Source organism: Schistocerca piceifrons, chromosome 3, assembly GCF_021461385.2.
Source record: "Schistocerca piceifrons isolate TAMUIC-IGC-003096 chromosome 3, iqSchPice1.1, whole genome shotgun sequence".
NCBI classification, from domain to species: domain Eukaryota; kingdom Metazoa; phylum Arthropoda; class Insecta; order Orthoptera; family Acrididae; genus Schistocerca; species Schistocerca piceifrons.
In genome coordinates, this window is record NC_060140.1 from 103558259 (window position 1) to 103573576 (window position 15318).

The window sequence follows — 15318 nt, forward strand, 5'->3', positions numbered from 1 at the left end:
CTTGTATGCTGCCATTCATACCACCAGTCTTCTATTATACCTATAAATAAATCATGTCTACTCCAAAAGTGGAGACCTCTGTGCAAGTTATGTTCCCCGCCCTTGACAGTGATCAGCTTCATTACCCCTAGGTTCTCCTGATCGAAGGTAATAGATTTGCCTTTTCGCATGGATACTAACATTTCAATTATACTATGTGCAATAGTATTTTTTGTCCCGCTGCCAGCAAAATTCCTCGTCACTTTCAGATCAGATAGTCAATCACTGGGTACGCAGTTCTAGTATGGCCTCGAGTTCCGCAGTCCTAAACCCCGTTGCCTCTTCTAACAGAGGCATTGGGTTTGAAGTGATTATACGTACTGCTTCTCAAAATTTGGATCAAGATATTAAGTATAAGTACGTGTTATGCTCAAAAAGAATGCTAGTTATTGCCCTCGCACTTCCTAAGCGTCGCTATAGTCCAAAAGAGTGTAGTGTACCCTCTCTCCTTGAACAAGGAATACCCAAATAGTTTGTTGTGCATTCCGCAATACTTTAAAAGTGTGATTTGTACGCCCGACTATGAAACAAACCTGTACTTCACGGTGCATTTTTCGAGACATCTTTTATGTCCACGGTCCTCTGTGCAAACGTCACAGGATATTCTGCGGACTACTCAAACATTTCTGTCCAGGTTTTCTTAAGTTGCATTCAGTTTCAATCGTGGTATAAAATCCTGCACGATATTACATATTTATGAGACAGATGTTTTATTATTGCAACGAAGTATCAAAGAACAGAAGACTTAGTAGTTACGGGCATCCGATAATAGGATTATCAAAATACATGTAGCTGTCAGAGGAATAATTACCAAGTCCACACTTATTTTCATCAGGTATCGTAAGGAGCTGGAAATCAGCCATTGCAATCTGAAGCGAAAGACAAGTACTTTACAACGTGATCGCTGAAGGCATTAGCACAGGCGTGAACTTACATTGGCTCACCGTTATGGAACTTCTTGTATCGACATGAGCCAGTTTTGTCCCGATTTTGCTAACAAGGGAACCTCCCCATCGCACCCCCCTCAGATTTAGTTATAAGTTGGCACAGTGGATAGGCCTTGAAAAACTGGACACAGATCAATCGAGAAAACAGGAAGAAGTTGTGTGGAACTATGAAAAAAATTAGTAAAATATACAAACTGAGTAGTCCATGCGCGACGTATGGAACATCAAGGAGTTTGTAGTAGAAGGAGCGCCGTGGTCCCGTGGTTAGCGTGAGTAGCTGCGGCATGAGAGGTCCTCGGTTCTAGTCGTGCCTCGCTTGAAAATTTTACTTTCTTTATTTTCGCAAAGTTATGATCTGTCCGTTCGTTCATTGACGTCTCTGTTCACTGTAAGAAGTTTAGTGTCTGTGTTTTGCGACCGCACCGCAAAACCGTGCGATTAGTAGACGAAAGGACGTGCCTCTTCAAGGGGAACGGAAAACATTTGATCGCAAGGTCATAGTTCAACTGATTCCTCCACAGGATACATCTGATATATTCTATACGACACTGGTGACGGCATGTGCGTCACATGACAGGAATATGTTGTCGACCCACCTAACTTGTACACTTAGCGAATGGGTTAAAAGATTCTTCTACCTTGCCCGATTTAGGTTTTCTCGTGGATGTGATAATCACTCCGAAAAAAGTGATGAAAACATAAGAGTTTGTCACATAAATTGAAATTAAAAATTTAAAATTTTCACGCGAGGAAGAGTCGAACCTACGACCTCTCATTCAGTCGCTACTCTCGCTAACCACCAGTCCACGGCGCTCCATGACACCGATTGTCCTTGATGTTGCCTATGTTCGCATGGACTACTCAGTTTGTATATTTTACTAAGTTTTTTCTTAGTTCCACACAACTTCTTCCGGTTTTCTCGATTGATCTGTGTTCAGTTTTTCAAGGCCTATCCACTGTGCCAACTTATAACTAAATCTGAGGGGGGTGCGATGGGGAGGTTCCTTTTGAAGTACTGTAAGAGCTTGTCTCAAGTACTGAAGTAACGCCATCTGTTAGCACAACATGTAAATGCGGCCTCAGTTTTATTTACAAGTCGTCTGACAGATGGCGTTGCATGGTGCGTGTCCTGTATCGACGATGCATGTTGCATGTCCTGTATCGACGAATCGACGATACAACCACCTTCTAGGTCTAGCACCATTATTCTGAAAATACCAGTCTCCTCCAGTAGGAAGGGGCTGGAACTATTTAAGCAGCGCCGCGCCGAAGAATCGGACAGTTTCCATTTGAATAGCGACCTGATCACACGATTCTTTCTAAACATAATACGAACTGCAAATAGTTAGTAACGGGTTAATTTGGAATGTTTGGGAGATGAGACCAAACAGCGAGGTGATCGGTCTCATAGGATTAGGGAAGGATGGGGTAAGAAATCGGCCGTGCCTTTTCAAAGGAACCATCCCGCCATTTGCCTGGAGCGATTTAGGGAAAACACGGAAAACCTGTATCAGGATGGCCGGACACTGGTGTGAACCGTCGTCCTCCCGAATGCGAGTCCAGTGTGCTAACCACTCCGCCACCTCACTCGGTCAAGTTAGTAATGTTTGTAGTGTTTACTGTAGTTATATAGGGCGTGAAGTGTGTATTGACGTGTACATCGATGACTAAAGTGTTATTGTTGACTGTTTACCGTCTAATAAACTTATCGTAGCTTACAAAAATGCCTAAGGATGGAAAGAGAAAGTGACATTTGCGATTGATTACACAAAAGAGTAATTTGTAGCTGTTTCATCTCACTAAAACATGGAGGTAAGGCAGATCACATTTCTACGCACAACTATACAAACAGATTCGCGGTAGCCTCGACATCAAGGCCTATTTCTACATTTATGGTTAAATAAGACATCCGAGAAGAATCGCTACTTGCTTCTGCGGAACTAACAACAGCTTATAAAGCTGTCAAGCATCATCAGTCTTTCAGTTCTCTTGACTGTGCCGTAAAACAGAATGCCGCAATGTATCCTGACTCCAAAGTCGCTTCAAAGCGGTCTACAGCCAGGACCAAAGCTACACCGTGTCCGAATACATAAAACAATTGCAAGAAGTTTCATTTTACGTCATAGGCACCGACGCATCGAACCACAAGGCTGAAAAGATGTTTCCTTTAGTTGTTCAATACTTTACCGAAACTGACGGAATCCAACAGAAGCCGTTGAAGATTGATTTGCTCAATAACGAAACATCGGAGACAATTGCAAAGTTTTGCCTAGACACATTAGGACAATTGCAAATTCCATTAGATAAATTAATCGGTTTTTGGGGGGGACATTACTAATACCAACTTCGGAAGGCTTCATCGACGTGGCCAACGGAATGTATTCACCAAATTAAAGAAGAACTGGGCAAGCCCGTATTCTCCATAATACTATTTCAAGCGCTGCTGGAGTCTTAACATTCGACATTGAAATAATTGCAAACTATTGTATATTAGGGGCAACTGCAGCTGTCGAAAGCCATGCTCTACATTTACATCTATGTGATTGCTATTCACAATAAAGTGCCTGGCAGAAGGTTCCATGAACCACCTTCAAGCTGTCTCTCGTTCCACTCTCGAACGGCGCGCGGCAAAAACGAGTACTTAATTATTTCTGTGCAAGCCCTGATTTCTCTTATTTTATCGTGATGATCATTTCCCCCTATGTAGGTGGGTGCCAACAGAATGTTTTCGCAATCGGAGGAGAAAACTGGTGATTGAATTTTCATGAGAAGATCTCGTCGCAACGAAAAACGCCTTTGTTTTAATGATTGCCACTCCAGTTCACGTATCATGTCTGTGGCACTATCTCCCCTATTTCGCGATAATACAAAACGAGCCGCCCTTCTTTGTACTTTTTCGATATCATCCTTCAGTCCCACCTGATGCGGATCCCACACCGCACAGCAATACCCGAGAATAGGGCGGACAAGAGTGGTGTATGCAGTCTCTTTAGTAGTCCTGTTCCACCTTCTAAGTGTTCTGCCAATGAATCGCAGTCTTTGGTTTGCTCCACCCACAACATTATCTATGTGATCGCTCCAAATTAGGTTATTTGTAATTGTAATCCCTAAGTATTTAGTTGAATTTACAGCCCTTTGATGTGTACGAATTATCGCGTAATCGAAGTTTAGTGGGTTTCTTTTAGTACTCATGTGCATTTATAAGACTGTAAATGACAGCATCATCTGCAAACAAACTAAGACGGCTACTAACATTGTCTCCTATATCGTTAATATAGATAGGGAACAATAGAGGTCCTGTAACGCTTCCTTGGGAAACGCCGGATATTACTTCTGTTTTACTCGATGACTTGCCGTCTGTTACTAAGAACTGTATGGCCTTTCTGACAGGAAATCATGAATCCAATCGCACAACTGAGGCGATATTCCATAGGCACACAGTTTGGTTAGAAGACGGTTGTGAGGAACGGTGTCGAAAGCCTTCTGGAAATCTAAAAATATAGAATCAAGTTGACATTCCCTGTCGATAGCACTCATTATTTCATGAGTATAAAGAGCTAGTTGTGTTTCGCAAGAGTGATATTTTCTGAATCCGTGCTATGTGCCAGTAAATCGTTTTCTTCGAGGTACTTCATAATCTTCGAATACAGTATATGTTCCAAAACCCTACTGTAAATAGACTTTACTGATATGGGCGTGTAATTCAACGGATTACTCCTACTTCCCTTTTTGGGTATTGGTGTGACTTGAGCAATTTTCCAGTCTGTGAGCGAGCAGTTCTATACAATTGCTAAATATGGTGCTTTTGTATCAGCATCCTCTGAGAGGAACCTGACTGGTAGACAGTCTGGACCGGAAGCCTTGCCTTCATTAATAGATTTAAGCTGCTTTGCTACCCCGAAGATATCTACTCCTATGTTCCTCACCTTGGCAGTTGTTCTTGATTGGAATTAAGGAATATTTACCTCGTCTTCTTTGGTGAAGGTATTTCGGAAAACCGTGTTTAACTCTGCTTTAGTGGCACTGTCATCAGTGACTTCACCGTTGTTATCGCGCAGTGAAGGTATTGATTGCGTCTTACCACTGGTGTGCTTTATGTATGACCAGAATCTCTTCGGGGTTTCTGCCAGAATTCGAGACAGAGTTTCGTTATGGAAATTATTGAAACTATCTCACATTGAAGTACGCGCTATATTTCGAACTTCTGTAAAACGTTGCCAGCCTGGGGGATTTTGCGTTATTTTAAATTTGGCATGCTTTTTTCGCTGCTTCTGCAACAGCGATCCGACCCGTTTTGTGTACCATGGGGGATTAGTACCATTGCTTATTAATTTATCTGGTATATATCTCTCAATTTGCTGTCAATACTATCTCTCTGAAATCATTCCACAATTTTTCTACGCTTACGTGATCAGATCGGGAGGAGTGAAGACTGTCTCTTAAAACGGCGTTAAGAGCATTTTATAAGCTTTTTTAAATAGATATACGAGGTGCATTCAAGTTCTAAGGCCTCCGATTTTTTTTTTCTCTGGACTGGAAAGAGATAGAAACATGCGCATTGTTTTAAAATGAGGCCGCGTTCATTGTCAATACGTCCCAGAGATGGCAGCACCATACGGCAGATGGAATTTTACCACCAGTGGCGAGAATGAGAACTGTTTTAAATACTTAAAATGGCGACGTTTTCCTTACTTGAATAGCGTACAATCATTCGTTTTCTGAATGTGCGTGGTGTGAAACCAATTGAAATTCATCCACAGTTGAAGGAGACATGTGGTGATGGAGTTATGGGTGTGTCGAAAGTGCGTTCGTGGGTGTGACAGTTTAATGAAGGCGGAACATCGTGTGACAACAAACCTAAACAACCTTGGGCTCGCACAAGCCGGTCTGACGACATGATCGAGAAAGTGGAGAGAATTGTTTTGGGGGATCGCCGAATGACTGTTGAACAGATCGCCTCCAGAGTTGGGATTTCTGTGGGTGCTGTGCACACAATCCTGCATGACGACCTGAAAATGCGAAAAGTGTCATCCAGGTGGGTGCCACGAATGCTGACGGACGACCACATGGCTGCCCGTGTGGCATGTTGCCAGGCAACGTTGACGCACGACGACAGCATGAATGGGACTTTCTTTTCGTCGGTTGTGACAATGGATGAGATGTGGATGCCATTTTTCAATCCAGAAACAAAGCGCCAGTCAGCTCAATGGAAGCACACAGATTCACCGTCACCAAAAAAATTTCGGGTAACCGCCAGTGCTGAAAAAATGATGGTGTCCATGTTCTGGGACAGCGAGGGCGTAATCCTTACCCATTGCGTTCCAAAGGACACTACGGTAACAGGTGCATCCTACGAAAATGTTTTGAAGAACAAATTCCTTCCTGCACTGCAACAAAAACGTCCGGGAAGGGCTGTGCGTGTGCTGTTTCACCAAGACAATGCACCCGCACATCGAGCTAACGTTACGCAACAGTTTCTTCGTGATAACAACTTTGAAGTGATTCCCCATGCTCCCTACTCACCTGACCTGGCTCCTAGTGACTTTTGGCTTTTTCCAACAATGAAAGACACTCTCCATGGCTGCACATTCACCAGCCGTGCTGCTATTGCCTCAGCTATTTTGCAGTGGTCAAAACAGACTCCTAAAGAAGCCTTCGCCGCTGCCATGGAACCATGGCGTCAGTGTTGTGAAAAATGTGTACGTCTGCAGGGCGATTACGTCGAGAAGCAACGCCAGTTTCATCGATTTCGGGTGAGTAGTTAATTAGAAAAAAAATCGGAGGCCTTAGAATTTTAATGCACCTCGTACTTTGCGTTTCTTTTTGATGGTTGTAGGTGTTAACGGCATTCAGCATAACAGCAACTGCCTTGTGGTCTCTAATCCCTGTATTCGTCACGATACTCACTATTTGTCCAGGATTATTTGTTGCTAAGAGGTCAAGTACGCTTTAGCAACCATTCACGCTTTGAGTGGGCTTATGAACTAACTGTTCAAAATAATTTTCTGAGAAGCATTCAGTACAATTTCGGATGACGTTCTATGCCCGCCGCCGGCTTTAAACGTATAATTTTTCCAACATATCGATGTTACGAAGGACTCCGCTAAAAGCTTGTAAAATTGTTGTTTATTAAAACACAATCGGTTTCGCGGTCTAAAGCCGCATCATCGGGAGGAATAACGTTAAAAGATCATAGACACACCCATCGCTCCTAATCAAAATTTGCTATTCAGTGACTATTGTCGGTACTACAGAGACCGAAAAGTAAAGAAGACGTGCTCCAGTCTTCAAAATTTTGAAGAATTGAGCACGTCTTCTTTACCTTTCGCTCACCGAAGTATTGTAGATATTCACTGAATAGTAAATGTTGAGTAGGAGCGATGCGTATGCCTATGATCCTTTAACGTTGTTCCACCCGATGATGCGAATTCAGCCTGCGAAGCCGGTGGTGTTTTAATAAACAACAATTTTACCAGCTGTTTGTAGAGTTCTTCCTAACATCACTGAAACAATCGACATGAAGTATTGAATTGTTTTTCAATATACACTGTAAGGACAGAGAAGCTGAAAGAGTTCTGCCTTTACGTTGATTGTCAATCATCAGACTCTTGTATTTCACTCAAAAACAGGATGGCTATCGTTAATGGCCACAGTTAAGAGAAGCTTTTGATTCCATTAAAACAATTTTTTGATGCCGAGGACAGACCACCTAAAATAATTAATGATTTTTTCAGTACTCCGATCAATGAAATTTACTTCCTTTTCTGCAGTGAAACTTCGCTGTTTGAAAAAAAAAATGTAAAAAGCGTGGAGAAGAAGAAAATCTCGATAACTGAAATAAGAAATATATTGACCGACACTCAAAGATGTCTGAATGAAAGGAAGATGGCCAGTTTTATCGACATTGAAACCAAGATGAATCTGAACAAATTAAAATATGAGAATCCTAACCAAAAAATAATTAATTCGATTTTGAAATTTGGGGAAGAGACAATGGCTTTCTATATTATGGCATTCGATTACTTAGAGAAATGGGCTATTTCTTTTAATAAATATCAAGTATTTGATTGGATGATGCTATCTGAAACTCCAAACTGTGTGATGATTGAAAACACGCCTGATCAAAAATAGTGCAAAGATTCCAGGCGACAATTGTTTTCCGGAATATATGTATCTGAAGAGCTTTTTAGAAACTCGGAAGACTGGAAGTATAAACACCTCGTGGAAGAAAGGTGGCTTTACTTTCTTAAGGAAACGTAAATGTCAACTGCTAAAATTACGTGAGTATCTGTTTTCTATTACCGGACACAACGCCACTGTGGAAACGTGACGTCGGCCCAATGGACTGCTGAAAGAACGATGTTAGGAAGAGCTCGTGTTAACAGCTGGCAAAATTGTTGTTTTAAAACACAACTGCTTTCGCGGCCTAAAGCCGCACCATCAGATGCAACAATGGTAAGAGGCCATAGGGATACGCATCGCTCCCAGTCAAAATTTACTATTCATTGAATGTAACAGTAGATTTTGACTACTATAGATATGCCTATGATCTTTTAAAGGTGTTGCACCTGATGATGCGGCTTTAGGCCGCGAAACCGGTCGTGTTTTAAAAAACAATAATTTTACCAGAGGTTAGCGGAGTTCTTCCTAGCATCACGCCTTCCAACATCTGCGGTTGCCCGTTGTATAAAATAGTTTCCAAACAGACTGCTGCTATGGATTGTGGAATCAATCATACAGCGCCCCTTTAATAACAAGCTGACTTGCACTGAGGTTTAGAAATATATGAAAGGGAAAAAAAGACTTGCTGAAAAACGTGAAATCTTCTGAAAAGTATAGTGCACCAACTACTTCTGTTGCAACAGGTTCCGTGCAAAAAGTAATTATATTAAATAAATTTTTACTTCATTCAAGAAAAAAACACTGCATTTAATAAACAAAGTTCCAGGCATGATCAATTCTCTCTTAGTCCCTCAACCACAATAGTCAACGAAAGAACTGCGCCACATCTCTGAAGTTGAGGATTTTCTCGTTCACTTATTTTATTTGATCAGAGCGGAAGGCGAAATCGAATGCAAATATATGAAAAACTACAGTTCGAGGTTCGGCGGGAACTGGGTTCAAGCCCAGGTACAGACATCTTGATTTTCTGTGGGTTTCGAAAATCATTTAGGAAGGTTCGACACCTTTTCACCTCCCAAGAGTAACCAAGTTGGTTTTAGAATATTAAAATGATAGATGTTAGCAAAAGGAAGCTATTGTACGTTAAACTCACTATTGAAACTGCCTCTTATCTACGAAGGAAACCACTGAAGGTGTCACTGTGTGGAAACGTGTATCACAGAATCTAGGATGGGAATGGGTGAAGCCTATGCAAAGGAGAGTACAACAAACTGTGCGAAACACACGTCTCCTGCGTATATGGCTACTCAGAATGTTAAAATTAAGTGAAGTAGTACTAACACAGTTTGCTCTTTTCCGAACGAGAAAGTATGTCGGACGTAACATCAAGTCGATCTTAAGTGAGACGGATACACACTCAGTAGAAATGTGATGGATAAGCAAATCACCCACGGCCGTTCTTAAGAATTCATCCCGGCAGTCACCAAAATATTTAAGGAAATCAAAACAAAACAAGACGAAAACCTAAGGATAGCAAGGCACGGGGATTTGAAGCCCCGCTCACTTTTACGATGAACTGCAAGTGTTTACATCGGAAGAAGGTACGTTACAAGCCTTAAGTCACAGTGAAAGATCATGCATTGATATTTACGATGGTTAATTCACTCCTCGAGAAAGAGTAAATTAACAATATCCCAAATTCCATACCTTGTTAAACTCTATTGCCGACTACAATCTCGGAGTTGTTATATCGACCACGCAGGACTTGCGTCCTATATAGTTCACGCAGTGGCCGTTAAGAGCAGCAGCGCTCACATCTCGCATGTAGTTCAGCGCGTTGCCGCTCGAGGGCAGTAAATGTACTTTCAGCGCTTCGTCGTTTGTCGATCTAGCTTTGTTTATACATAAACAGTGACAAAATAGATACTTAAATTTTATAAATGTATTTTTGACAGTGGACTTACTTTATTAATTTTATATGATGTGCCTTAAATGCGTGTGTTGTGTGTGTCAGAATGATAAAGAAAAGATGTTTTGAAGAGTGAAGATTCGTTGACTGGTAAGAGTTTGGAATGCAGTACTAGGTAGTAGTACACATGTTCAACGCATATGTATGTATTCTTTGTTTTTGTGACAAATGAAGACAACATAAACGTACAGTGTCCCGACCACTGACTATTGAGACCTGAAATAAATTAATAAACCTCCTTAGTTCGTAATTTTCGAGTAATATTTTCAGATTTCCGTAGTTTAGTTGAAATTAATAGCCCAGTGATGTAAAAGACTTTTGAAAGGACGTCAAAGACTTGTTGAAACTCGAAATCGCTTCGTAACAGTAGAATGTTAGTACAGTGTGCCTACGTATAGAAGTAACATTTGTTTACGTTTGTAGTCATGCACTCGATGTTACCACTGCCTCTGTCACTTGCATCTCCTTTTTCCACATTATTATTCTTGGAAGTGGGTTTATGATAGTTTCCTTATGATTTGAAGCGATTTTGTTTCCGAAACAAACAGAAGAAAGTCATAATGCCACTGTGGAAGCGTTGCATGTAGAAGTGTGTTTTGATAAACAGACTCGCATTTGTCAAAGAATACCTCCAGTTTGCAGCTGACGTTGCAGTAGTGTGTTTCCTACTATCGTTAAGAAATATAGACCATAATTGCATATTCTAATGGAATCTGTCGGCCTCAGTCCCTAGATAAGAGATTGTTACGATTTCTATTTATACTCTGATTTTCTGCAGGCAGGAAAGTCTTTACTTTTCATTATTTTGTGATTTCGGAAAATGAGCGAATGATGTTTGCATTAGAATCTTTTTCCAATACTACAGCATCTGAATGTTTTCATGGTGCACTGTTGCCGGTGTTGTTAATTAAACACGTTTATGTTCATTCAGTGGCTTTTGTAGTCTACTACAGGTTCTGTTTACATCATGTAAACAGTTCTTGTCTGAAGTAACCATACATTCTGTAACAAAAGTTGGCCAATATGTTGCTCAAGGCCTGCCTTAAACTACTTAAAAATTATTTCAGCACTTAGAAAGCCAAAGTATGCAACACACATTTGAATATATGCTTTCCACTGAAGGCATAAACGTGTATAATTCACAGTCAACAACTTGAGAGTTACTTATTATTCGGATCTTAAATGTGTGTTGGCAGCCGGCACTTTGTGCAGCTAATACATACAGGAAAAAGATCTAAACAACAGCCTTCATTATGTGAAAGTTTCATAATGAAAACTATAAAAAAATTGCAATACATGATGCAGAAAAGGTGTATTGGCGTGCAGAAGTAAACAAACTCTTGGGCACAAGGGCTGTAATTCTATTTTCTGTTTTGTCATTTCAGTATTAGTGAAAACACAGGTTTTATTTTGCAGAGCAACGAACTGACGTTGCAGACAGTTCGCTGTGACTTATTGGTTTATTGTGTGCAGGTAACACACATAAGTTAAACATGTTATAATGAGAATAGACCTATATGGGAGAGAGGGACATGTTTGGATTCTTGAGTTACTAAAACCTTCAGTAGAAAATTTGTGGTAAATTACATCTAGAATGGTGTATTTTACACAACGGTTTTTACATAATGGTTGCACATTGCACTGTAGGTCTGCCCATTTCATAATGAGCTGCAGTAATCACAGGAATCTAGTTGCTCTATTGTTACCTGAAACATGGATTCTGTTATATTGAGCCTATGAGTGTGAAAATTTCCATCTAGAGTAACTGATACGGGTTAGCCTTCCGAAAACATTCTGAATGTGAAAAAGTTTTCCACTTATGCAGTGAACAATATATTTGTGATGTTTGTTTCTCATGTTTCTGGTAAATATTTTGGTTTATGAACAGTACTTGAAAATTTATTTCCTGTGTAGTGTTGTAACAATATTGTGTGACAGTGTCACTGTATTTGTCTCCATCTTTCTAACCGTTCAAACAGAATTAGTCTTTAGTAGACCTATTTGTCAACTTTGAAATTGCTTCTTTGTGGATTTTTGTTTATTGACTTCATTGCTAGATTCCAATGAGCTGTATTATCAACCAGTGCTTAATTTCATATATGAAAAAAAAATTAGGAGTATTAATACTGACATTTACTCTACATTGGTATTGCTTAACTATGTTACAACCTGCTCATCTGTAGACAATCATGCAAAATGTAGTTAAGTATGTGTTGCTTAAGGTTTTCCTGACACAAGAAATAATGTCACATGGCACATTGCCTAAAAACCTCCTACAGTTTATTACATACATTTTGAGTTTTGATTCTTCCTGTTGGTACTAACGGTACATGATTTCACCTGTGAAACATTTGTTATCCCTGTGATCATGGAGTACTTGAAATTAATATTTTTGATTGCAGCACCAGTTATTTTTATTGTATATCTGTTGTAGAATAATGCTGCTTCATTACTGGGTTAATGTAGTGTTGTGATCAAAATTCAGTGCCAAGTAATTTCATTACCTTTATTTGTACACTGTTGTTTACCATTCATTGCACACAAGTTCTGTTAGAGTTTTATGTGAAACATTTCACTGTTATCAAGTGGTTTTAAGTCAGAGTACAGTGCATCAGTTAAACCTCTGAGCTGCTTACATTAAATGTGCAAGAACAGTACTGTATTTGCCATATCTTTCTTTAGGAAAAAAGAAAGAGCATGATCTCTGTGCTCAGGTCATACTCTCCTTTTAGTCTTGACAATTCATACAGAATATTAGTTAGCTATCATGTATGTACCACAGTGTTACCGTCCTTACTTTTTACAATTAGCATTTTGTGGCTTTGTCCAATTTTAGATACCTGCTAACTGCTTTTGTATTAATTAATCTGAAATTGCTCAGCATCAGCTTTATTATCATATGACAGACTTTTACAATTTTATGCATATATTGCCACGAACATGGTTTGTTAGTTTTACTTGCTTCTCAACAAATATTTTGCTGGGAACTGAACACATGTTCAGATATACATAGCATTGATGCAAGATTGGGCAGGCTTGACAGGAGCAATGAAGCATATTTTATTTTTAAGTATGTAAAATATTTCTTATTATAGTCTAAAATCTGTTGAAAATATTGTCTGTAATTGACATAGTTGTGCCTTATTTAAAGTAAGTTAGGCTGTTATTTCGATGATGTTTGGTATCCAATAAATGTGTGAGAAGTTCTTTATGTCTTATTCCATTACTGCATGTATTGTGATGTACTTGGTCAATTGAACCTACTGACACTCTACTTCGTATTTGACCTGTGAGATATTAATATGTGTGTTGTTGTATTTTGTCATATGTAGTAACACAACAGAACATAATACTGAGAATATTTGCTTTGTTTCCATTATTATTTGGAATGTAGTATATGGTACCAGGCATATCTGTATTGTAGTCGAAGGTCTAGGTTACGTTGATTGGTGATGGTTTGGTTTTAAGTTGGTGAATCCAAGAAATGTGAATATAAAATATTAGTTGTGGTGATTTAATAATCTGTAGTGTAGCTCCAAGTCTAGGTTATATTGAAAGTGAGCAATTTAGTTAACCCATAATTTTTGTGTTCTTATTACATGCAATCAGATGCATTGGTCGGGATTACGGAAGTGTCAGATTCCACCCATCTGCTTTGACCATGACGTATGGTGGAAATGGCTATTCTAAGCATCTCCAATATGGCACCAATGATGTCACTACATACATACGATAACAAACACGAAAATACATATAAATAAGACAATAACATCTCCCTCCTAAAATATAATCAAACTAACGGGACAACTGCGGGAAACTGTTGGTCTTAGGGAGGGGACAAGCTAAATAAAAATAACACCACAATCCTAAAACACACAAAATGATGAACAAAAAAAATTATTACAAAATCTACAGGAATTGGACACTTCCCTTGACCTGTGTAGGTCAACCGCAGCTGACGATACCAAAACACCAATGCTTACAGCAAACACTACGGAAATTGGAATCAGATATTTCCCTTGACCACAGCTGACGATACCAAAACACCAATACTTATGCGTAAAACTACGAAAATTAGAATCGGTCATTTCACTTGACCTATATAGGTCATCCATAGCTATTGATATAAAAAAACAAACACCCACAACTACGAAAAACAAAACTGAAACCACACACACACACACAGAGGGCACCATCATACACAACAAGAAAACTCCGCACCTTAATGACGTCGCACACCATAACACCCTTACGCCATGGGTCAAAGCAGACGGGTGGAATCGGACACTTGCGTTCACCCCATTAGTCTCAGGCCAAATGTACTAGTCAGTTTCGCTTATGTTGGTTCTTGTCTATTTTTGTTTTGGGTGTTGCAGTTATATTGTGTCAGTATGTGACAGTGTTACTGGATTCAATAAAATTAAAAACATTGATTTAGAAATGTTGTATATTGTTCTTCGGGCTTTGGAGGGTAATGGAGCTTTATAGAGTGTCGCTCCTTGCTTTGTGCAATGTTATTTAAATAAAGTGTATTAGGAATTTCTTATGCCTACTTGTACAATGTTCTCATTTTGTATGTTGTTTAGCAGATGTAGCTTTTGCTATGATGTACACGTTGCTGCATAGTTAGGGCATACAATTTTTTTTCCAACTTAAGTGGTTCTGAGACATTAGCTGGATGATATTTTGTTTGAGTGGAATGTTATATACATAAAATAAAAATTATTTTTATCCACCCGTTTTTTCACTTATGTGACTTTCACCTCATTATTTCCACAAAATTGTATCTGTAACAGATTTCACCTATATGCATTTGATGGTCATCTTTAAATGGATTTCATAAGCTACTACCTCTGAGTATTTAGGTTATATTGTGATTGAGTTACACTTATTCATTTTCTGCATTTCTCTCAGAATATAACAAGTACTGTAACTGTTCCATAAAAACAAGCGAGAACTGCCGGATATCAGTAACGTCCTGCCACAATATTTCGGCGCAGAGTTTTCTGGCCATCTCCCGTGTTTTTATGGAACAATCAGTACGCCGGGAAGCTTTAAACATCACATCAAGTACTGTAACTGTCCACAGGGCTTGTTTTCCACAGGGCATTAAATCTGAAACAGGAAAAAAAAGCATCATAAAAATAATTTGCATATCAACATCTCTAAATATGTCAATAATGATGAGAAACATTGAGTCAGCATAGTTTTCCATGGTCATTGTTGCCGTAACTAAAACTT

The 15318-nt window shown here is 39.4% G+C and overlaps 1 long non-coding RNA gene across 1 annotated transcript in view; it reads left to right on the plus strand.

Moving 5' to 3' along the window:
- Positions 1 to 9992: 9992 nt before the first annotated feature.
- Positions 9993 to 15318, plus strand: part of LOC124789581 — a 663455-nt gene continuing 658129 nt past the window's right edge. Inside the window, exon 1 of the long non-coding RNA XR_007016138.1 lies at positions 9993 to 10167. This is a non-coding gene — a long non-coding RNA (uncharacterized LOC124789581). The remainder of the gene's footprint in view (positions 10168 to 15318) is intronic.